Source organism: Bufo bufo, chromosome 4 (genome assembly GCF_905171765.1).
Source record: "Bufo bufo chromosome 4, aBufBuf1.1, whole genome shotgun sequence".
Taxonomy (NCBI): Eukaryota; Metazoa; Chordata; class Amphibia; order Anura; family Bufonidae; genus Bufo; species Bufo bufo.
Genome location: NC_053392.1, coordinates 389,279,817 through 389,288,625, shown reverse-complemented (window position 1 = coordinate 389,288,625; position 8,809 = coordinate 389,279,817). Strand labels below are relative to the sequence as shown.

The following is an 8,809-nucleotide window of genomic DNA, read 5'->3' as shown; positions in this document are numbered from 1 at the left end:
TATCTGGTGTCAAAGTAGATTACATAAAAAAAATTAAAAATTTGGACTGTGAAATAATAGCAGTCCGTTGCCTGCACACGTGTGTGTGTTTCAGGCCCTGCAAGTGCACAGTGATACCAGTGCAACTCATATCTGGTGTCGCAGTAGATTACACTTTTAAAAAAAAAAACAATTTTGACTGTAAAATAATAGCAGTCAGTTGCCTACACGCGTTTTTTTTTTTACAGGCCCTGCAAGTGCACAATGTCACCAGCGCAACTCCTATCTGGTGTCACAGTAGATTACATATTTTTTTTAAATAAACAGTTTTGACTGTGAAATAATAGCAGTCAGTTGCCTGCACGCGTGTGTCTGTTTCAGGCCCTGCAAGTGCATAGTGTCACCAGCGCAACTCATATCCTGTGTCACAGTAGATTACATAAAAATAAAAAATAAAAATTTGGACTGTGAAATGATAGCAGTCAGTTGCCTGCACGCGTGTGTGTTTCACGCCCTGCAAGTGCACAGTGTCACCAGCGCAACTCATATCTGGTGTCAAAGTAGATTACATTTAAAAAATATATATAATTTTGACTGTGAAATAATAGCAGTCAGTTGCCTGCACACGTGTGTGTGTTTCAGGCACTGCAAGTGCATAGTGTCACCAGCGCAACTCAAATCTAGATTACATAAAAAAAATATAATAATTTTGACTGTGAAATAATAGCAGTCAGTTGCCTGCATGCGTGTGTGTGTTTCAGACCCTGCAAGTGCATAGTGTCACCAGCGCAACTCAAATCTTGCGTCACAGTAGATTACATAAAAAAAACAACTATTTTGACTGTGAAATAATAGCAGTCAGTTGCCTGCACGCGTGTGTGTGTTTCAGGCCCTGCAAGTGCATAGTGTCACCAGCGCAACTCAAATCTTGTGTCACAGTAGATTACATTTGAAAAAATAAAATAAATTTTGACTGTGAAATAATAGCAGTCAGTTGCCTGCACGCGTTTGTGTGTTTCAGGTCCTGCAAGTGCATAGTGTCACTAGCGCAACTCATATCTGGTGTCAAAGTAGATTACATAAAAAAATCAATAAAAATTTTGACTGTGAAATAATAGCAGTCAGTTGCCTGCACGCGTGTGTGTGTTTCAGGCCCTGCAAGTGCATAGTGTCACCAGCGCAACTCATATTTGGTGTCACAGTAGCTTGCACGCATAGTACAACTAAACTAATCTAAAAAAAATGACAGGCAGAGGCCGGTCACCCCGCAGGGGCCGTCGTGGTCGTGGTGCTGTGATTCCCCTTGGCCCTAGAATAATGCCCAGTGTTCAGAAGCCACGTACCCTGAACTCGAAAAGTTCTGAGGACATAGTTGACTGGCTAACACAGGACACCTAATCTTCTACAGCTTCCGCTCGGAACCTTGACGCACCATCCTTCTCCAGCTCAGCTTCGGGCACCTATCAAGTTACCACTCGCCCGCCTGCCGCCACCACCAACACTAGCACCACAGCTGCTTCACTTGATCTGTCAGAGGAGTTATTTACACATCAGTTGGAAGAAATGAGTGATGCGCAACCATTATTGCCAGAGGATGTAGATAACAGGGATATGGCTCAGTCAGGTAGCATTACACACATGGACGTACGGTGTGATGATGATGATGATGTTGTACCCGCTGCTGCTTCCTTTGCTGAGTTGTCAGATACAAGTGAAGCGGTTGATGATGACGATGTGTCCGTGGATGTCACGTGGGTGATCGCTCGAAGAGAAGAAGAACAGGGGGAAAGTTCAGATGGGGAGACAGAGAGAAGGAGGAGACGAGTTGGAAACAGGGGGAGGTCGTCGCAAGGAGCTAGTGGCACAGTCAGACAGCATGCATCGGCACCCGGGGTCAGAAAGACAGCATGCCAATCAATGCATGCTGTTGCCACCACCAGAATGTCGTCATTGCAGAGATCATCAGTGTGGCATTTTTTTTGTGTGTCTGCCTCTGACAACAGCGATGCCATTTGCAACCTGTGCCAAAAGAAACTGAGTCGTGGGAAGTCCAACACCCACCTAGGTACAACTGCTTTGCGAAGGCACGTGATCTCAAATCACAAACGCCTATGGGATCAACACATGAGTACAAGCAGCACACAAACGCAAAGCCGCCATCCTCCTCCTGGTCTAGCATCTTCAGCCACGTCAACCACTGCTGTCCTCCTTGCCCCCTCTCAACCATCCACCACTCCGTCTCTCGTCTTGAGCAGTTCCTGCTCATCTGCCCACAGTCAGGTGTCTGTCAAGGACACGTTTGAGCGTAAAAAGCCAATGTCACAAAGTCACCCCCTTGCCCGGCGTCTGACAGCTGGCTTGTCGGAACTCTTAGCCCACCAGATTTTACCATACAAGCTGGTGGAGTCTGAGGCCTTCAAAAAATTTGTAGCTATTGGGACACCGCAGTGGAAGGTACCCGGCCGAAATTTCTTTGCACAAAAGGCAATCTCCAACCTGTACTCGATTGTGCAAAAGGAAGTGATGGCATGTCTGGCACACAGTGTTGGGGCAAGGGTCCATCTGACCACTGATACCTGGTCTGCAAAGCACGGTCAGGGCAGGTATATCACCTACACTGCGCATTGGGTAAACCTGCTGACGGCTGCCAAGCATGTAATGCGTGGCTCTGCAGAGGAGTTGGTGACACCGCCACGACTTGAAGGCAGGCCTGCTGCCACCTCCTCTACTCCTCCTACTCCATCCTCTTCCATAACCTCCTCGGCTGAGTCCTCTTCTGCTGCGGCGTCTTGCTCCACATCAACTGCACCCCCCCAGCTCCCCAGGGGCTATTCCACATCCCGGATATGACAGTGTCACGCCGCCTTGGGGTTGACTTGCCTGAAAGCAGAGAGTCACACCGGACCAGCACTCCTGTCCGCCCTGAACGTACAGGTGGATCTGTGGCTGACTCCGCACCAACTGGAGATCGGCAAAGTGGTGTGTGACAACGGAAGCAATTTGTTGGCGGCATTGAATTTGGGCAAGTTGACACATGTGCCGTGCATGGCACATGTGTTGAATCTGATTGTACAACGCTTTTTGCATAAGTACCCAGGCTTACAGGAGATCCTCAAGAAGGCCAGGAAGGTGTGTGGCCATTTCAGGCGTTCCTACACGGCCATGGCGCACTTTTCAGGTATCCAGCGGCGAAACAACATGCCAGTGAGGCACTTGATTTGCGACAGCCCGACATGTTGGAATTCAACACTCCTAATGTTTGACTGCCTGCTCCAACAAGAAAAAGCCGTTAACGAGTATTTGTATGACCGGGGTGCTAGGACAGCCTCTGCGGAGCTGGGAATTTTTTTGCCACGTTACTGGACGCTCATGCGCAATGCCTGTACTCTCATGCGTCCTTTTGAGGAGGTGACAAACCTAGTCAGTCGCACCGAAGGCACCATCAGCGACATCATCCCATTTGTTTTCTTCCTGGAGCGTGCCCTGCGAAGAGTGCTGGATCAGGCCGTAGATGAGCGTGAAGAGGAAGAGGAAGAGTTGTGGTCACCATCACCACCAGAAACAGCCTTATCAGCATCGCTTGCTGGACCTGCAGCAATGCTGGAAGAGGAGTGTGAGGAAGAGGAGTCAGAGGAGGAATGTGGCTTTGAGGAGGAGGAGGAAGACCTACCACAGCAGGCATCCCAAGGTGCTCGTTGTCACCTATCTGGTACCCGTGGTGTTGTACGTGGCTGGGGGGAAGAACAGACTTTCAGTGAGATCACTGAGGACGAGGAACGGGACATGAGTAGCTCGTCATCCAACCTTGTGCAAATGGGGTCTTTCATGCTGTCATGCCTGTTGAGGGACCCTCGTATAAAAAGGCTGAAGGAGAACCACCTGTACTGGGTGGCCACGCTACTAGACCCCCGGTATAAGCAGAAAGTGCCTGAAATGTTACTGAATTACCGGAAGTCGGAAAGGATGCAGCAGTTCCAAAATGAATTAAAAAGTATGCTTTACACAGCGTATAAGGGTGATGTCACAGCACAATGGGAATCTAACAGGGGAAGAGGTGAAAGTAATCCTCCTACCACGACCACGCCGGCAAGGACAGGATGCTTTACCGACGTGATGTTGATGGAGGACATGCAGAGCTTTTTAAGTCCTACGCATCGCCACAGCCCTTCGGGGTCCACCCTCAGAGAACGACTCGACCAACAGGTAGCAGACTACCTCGCCTTAACTGCAGATATCGACACTCTGAGGAGCGATGAACCCCTTGACTACTGGGTGTGCAGGCTTGACCTGTGGCCTGAGCTATTCCAATTTGCGATAGAACTTCTGGCCTGCCCTGCTTCAAGTGTCCTGTCAGAAAGGACCTTCAGTGCAGCAGGAGGTATTGTCACTGAGAAGAGAAGTCGCCTAGGTCAAAAAAGTCTAGATTACCTCACCTTTAAGATGAATGAGGCATGGATCCCGAAGGGACTGACAGTGGGCGATACATTTGACTAATAAAGGCCTGGTGATGAGATGAGCTGCCTTGGGCTAAAACTGGTCCACACGCTGCTGTATTTTATCTCTGCATGCCCGATGACTTGCGTGACTTATCTGCCACCAACTAGGGTTCAAGCCAAAATGTTTTAGTGCACTTTCTGCCTGGAAAACATCAATTTTTCTGGCCGTTGCTACAGCAGTGGCTGCAACAATACCTAATTTTTCAGGCATGTGTACATGCCTAATTTTTCTGGCCTCTGGTGCTGCACTGTGGCTGCAAAAAAAAAAAAAAAAAGGCACATACATGTGTCAATTCCCCTTCGTGATCGTTACCTTGTTGTGGTTAAGGGGCTTGCATATCACAATGAAGCGACCACCTCTATGAGTGTGTTGGCAATGGCAATGTTGGCACACCCCAGATGTTAAGGTCGTTGCTTCATTGTGAACAGACCACAAGCGATCGGCTGGATAATTTTGCATAGAAAAAACATTAATTTTCTTTGTGATCATCTAAGGTGATCATTAAAGCCTACTAGGCCAACAATGGGCCCACACTGCAGAATCATTGTTTTCTGTGTCACTTAACTATCACTGAACTACCTTAGTCAGAACAACCATAAACTTTGAAAAAACCCCATCGCCTGCAATCTCCCAAACGTGCGCACGAGCACATTCATCACTACACCAAGATTGACGCATAGAGGAATAAAATTTATGTCATGAGTGTGTCAACTATTGACAACTCTTTGCGGTTGTCTAAAATCTATTCCATACACCTCCCCTGATAGGGGACGTAACAGGGATTAAACTGATAGGAATAGTACTACTTAACACACCACTCATATCTGGTGGCACAGTACATTGCACGGCGCACGCGCAGTGCCCCAAATTGGAAGTAGGAGGACCAACCAAGCATCTTTTTCCATCTCCCGGTTCCTAAAATCTATTCCATACATGTCCCCTGCTAGGGGACGTTACAGGGATTAAGCTGATAGGAATAGTACTACTTAAACACACCACTCATATTGGAATTGCACAGTACATTGCAAGGCGTATGCGCAGTGCCCCAAATTGGAAGTAAGAGGACCGACCAAGCATCTTTTTCCATCTCCCGGTTCCTAAAATCTATTTCATACACCGGCCCCTGATAGGGGACAAAACAGAGATTAAACTGTTAAGAACAGATTTTTTTTAATTAAAAAAAAAGAGGACAGCCTCTGCGTAGCTGGGTATTTTTTGGTCGCGTTACTGAACGCTCATGCACAATGGCTGTGCTCATGCGTCCTTTTGCGGAGGTGACAAACCTGGTCAGTCAAACCCAAGGCAACATCATTGACCTCATCCCATATGTGTTTTTTCTGGAGCGTGCCCTGCGAAGAGTGCTGGATCAGTCCGTAGATGAGCATGAAGAGGAAGAGTTGTGGTCACTATCACCACCAGAAGCAGCCTTGTCGTCGTCGATTGCTGGACCTGCGACAATGCAGAGAGAGGAGTCTGAAGAAAAGGAGTCAGAGGAGGAAGGTGGCTTTGAGGAGGAGGAAGACCAACCACAGCAGGCGTCCCAGGGGGCTTGTTGTCACCTTTCAGGGACCCTTGGTGTTGTACGTGGCTGGGTGGAGGAAGAGACCTTCAATGATGTCAGTGAGGACAAGGAACGGGACATGGCTAGCTTGGTATCCAACCTTGTGCAAATGGGGAGTTTGCGGTTGTGCAAATGGACTGTTTGCGGTTGTTTGCGGTGCGTTAAATGGGGAGTTTGCTCTGTCACTGTGAAGCGGGCGCAACCCTTACACTACCTGATCGATACAACATCATACCTGATGTTTTAAAGCACATTATTCCAAACAATTTAGGAATGTTAGGTGATTTATGCCCTTTATGGATTAAAACACGACTCTGCGTCAACTATGTAATTTTCCATTGGAGTTTTGCCATGGATCCCCCTCCTGCATGCCACAGTCCAGGTGTTAGTCCCCTTGAAACAACTTTTCTATTTCTATTGTGGCCAGAAAGAGTCCCTGTGGGTTTTAAAATTCGCCTGCCTATTGAAGTCTATGGCGGTTCGCCCGGTTCGCCTGTTCGTGAACATTTGCGAAAATTTGCGTTCTCTATTGGCCAACAAGCAAGAAGAGAGGTTACTGATTAAAAAAAAATCTTGAATATTCGCTAATATGAATATATAGTACCTGTAACGGATCTCCTGGCATCCCGACTGGGTACCTCCGTTGATGGATGCTCCTAGTGTTTCCCGAGTACTCCAAGCACTCGTTCGACACCGTAACCACCACAGGAACAAGGAACAGGAACAGCTCTTACAAGAGCTAGGGGTTATAGCCAGGGGAGTATACAGCATATAGCAATCCCCACACACATGAGACGAGGCTCTATGTTGAATGTAAGACAGGAACTCTTTATTGACCACACAAGCATTGCCTTTTATACACATTTTCCAACAAGGGTACCACCCCCGTGGACCTGGTTGGGAACTGAGGACATAACATAGCAGCCAATCATTTACAGTTTTACAGTTTAAACACAAAAACTATACATTCAACAAACACAATGGCATTGCCTGTGACGCAATCAATAACAGAATAGGCATTGTCTGTGACGCAATTAACAACACATGTCATATTTCACAAACACAATGGACTCCGCCTGTGATATATTTAACAAACACAATGGACTTAATTACTCAGAGGCATAAAATACACATTTTTCCCAACCACAGAAAACATCCCAAAACACCACATATCCCCATAAAAGTTATATCCCCTGATAGCCTCGATCTGGGTGAACAAACTATCCAAAAATAACCCAGATTGGTTCAGGGGTTCAGGAATTTCCTGGAAGTCTTATTTTTTTTTACCCACCGTGCACATGGTCACATGCCCCAAATAGTTCCAGTAAATAGTCCACGGGGCAGAAACAGTGCCTTTGAAATCCAATATGCCCAAATAGTGTCCCAGTGGCCATAGTCACAGGGCAAGAGGCTGGCAAATTCTTGAAGTGATATATATAGTGCATTTAGGTAGTGCAGCATTTGTTTGCGGTTTTGCTGCGTTACCGCATCTACACATAGAGTGACAAATGCTAATGGAACCAATAATTTCTACTGGTGTGATTTACCAGTTGCCCCCCAAAAAAACTGATTGAAGCAGGGGTGTTATATACCAATAATATACTTTCTATATAGTGCATTTGGGAAGTGCAGCATTTGTTAACGATTTTGCTGCGTTACCGCATCTACACAAAGTGACAAACACTATTGGGACAAATAATTTCTACTAGTGTAATTTACCAGTTGCCCCCCAAAAAATTTGATTTAAGCAGGGGTGTTATATACCAATAATATGCTTTCTATATAGTGCATTTAGGTAGTACAGCATTTGTTTGCGGTTTTGCTGCGTTTCCGCATCTACACAGAGTGACAAACGCTATTGGAACCACTGGTCCGAAAAGACGTTCAGCGCAGCAGGGGGGATCTTGACCAATAAGCACTCGCCTAGCTCACGACAGTGTGGACTACCTCACATTTCTAAAAATGAATGAGGCGTGGATCTCGGAGGAATTTAACACATGTGACGAGTCGACCACGTTTGATTGAATTTCCTTATGACAGCTCACAAATATCCGCCACTACCCAGAACAAATCATGATCCATGTCTTTGGTAAATACAGCAGCATAAAAGGCCTTTTATGTCCTTTGAATGCCTAATTTTTGGGGCCTGTACTGGCCGACAGTTACATATTTATCCTATGACGGCCTAATGTCCCTCCAGCCACAGAATCCTACAAAGTTCTGTGCTGTCAGGTGAATGCCTATTGGCTAATTTTTGGGGCCTGTACTGGCAAGTTCTCACAACAATTCTTAGTGCACCAATCACTAATATCTCATGAGACGTTATAAAATGTGAAGTTGTGTGTACCGCAAAAAAAAAAAATTGCATCATTAGGGATTTTTGCAATGGCGCTTTTTTTTAAACACTCAATCTGCATATACAGCTATTGTTCTAACATGCATGTGAAATGTAATCAAATACACTGCTTTAATGTCGAGATACTTACAGTGAGAAGTTCTTCCTCAACGTTGCGAAAATTGTTGCCAACCATCTTTTCTGATCGCATCCAACTTTGTTCTGGTGGAAACAAGTTGCTGTAGTAGGCCGTGCCTATTTTGCGCATGCGCATACGCAAAAATTACATTGCCGATATTTTGCATTGAAAAAAATAATGAATGGAGATCCCAAATTCGAATAATACATCTGTTATGTCACTGTCCATGTTGTGGGACTATTTGTGCACTTCTAGTAATTATTTGGTGGCTGCAAATATGACCTGAAGGTTTTTTAGG

The 8,809-nt window shown here is 46.1% G+C and overlaps 1 pseudogene; it reads right to left on the bottom strand.

Moving 5' to 3' along the window:
• Positions 1-5,488: 5,488 nt before the first annotated feature.
• LOC121000091 lies at positions 5,489-5,666 on the bottom strand (annotated as a pseudogene).
• Between the last annotated feature and the right edge of the window lie 3,143 nt (positions 5,667-8,809).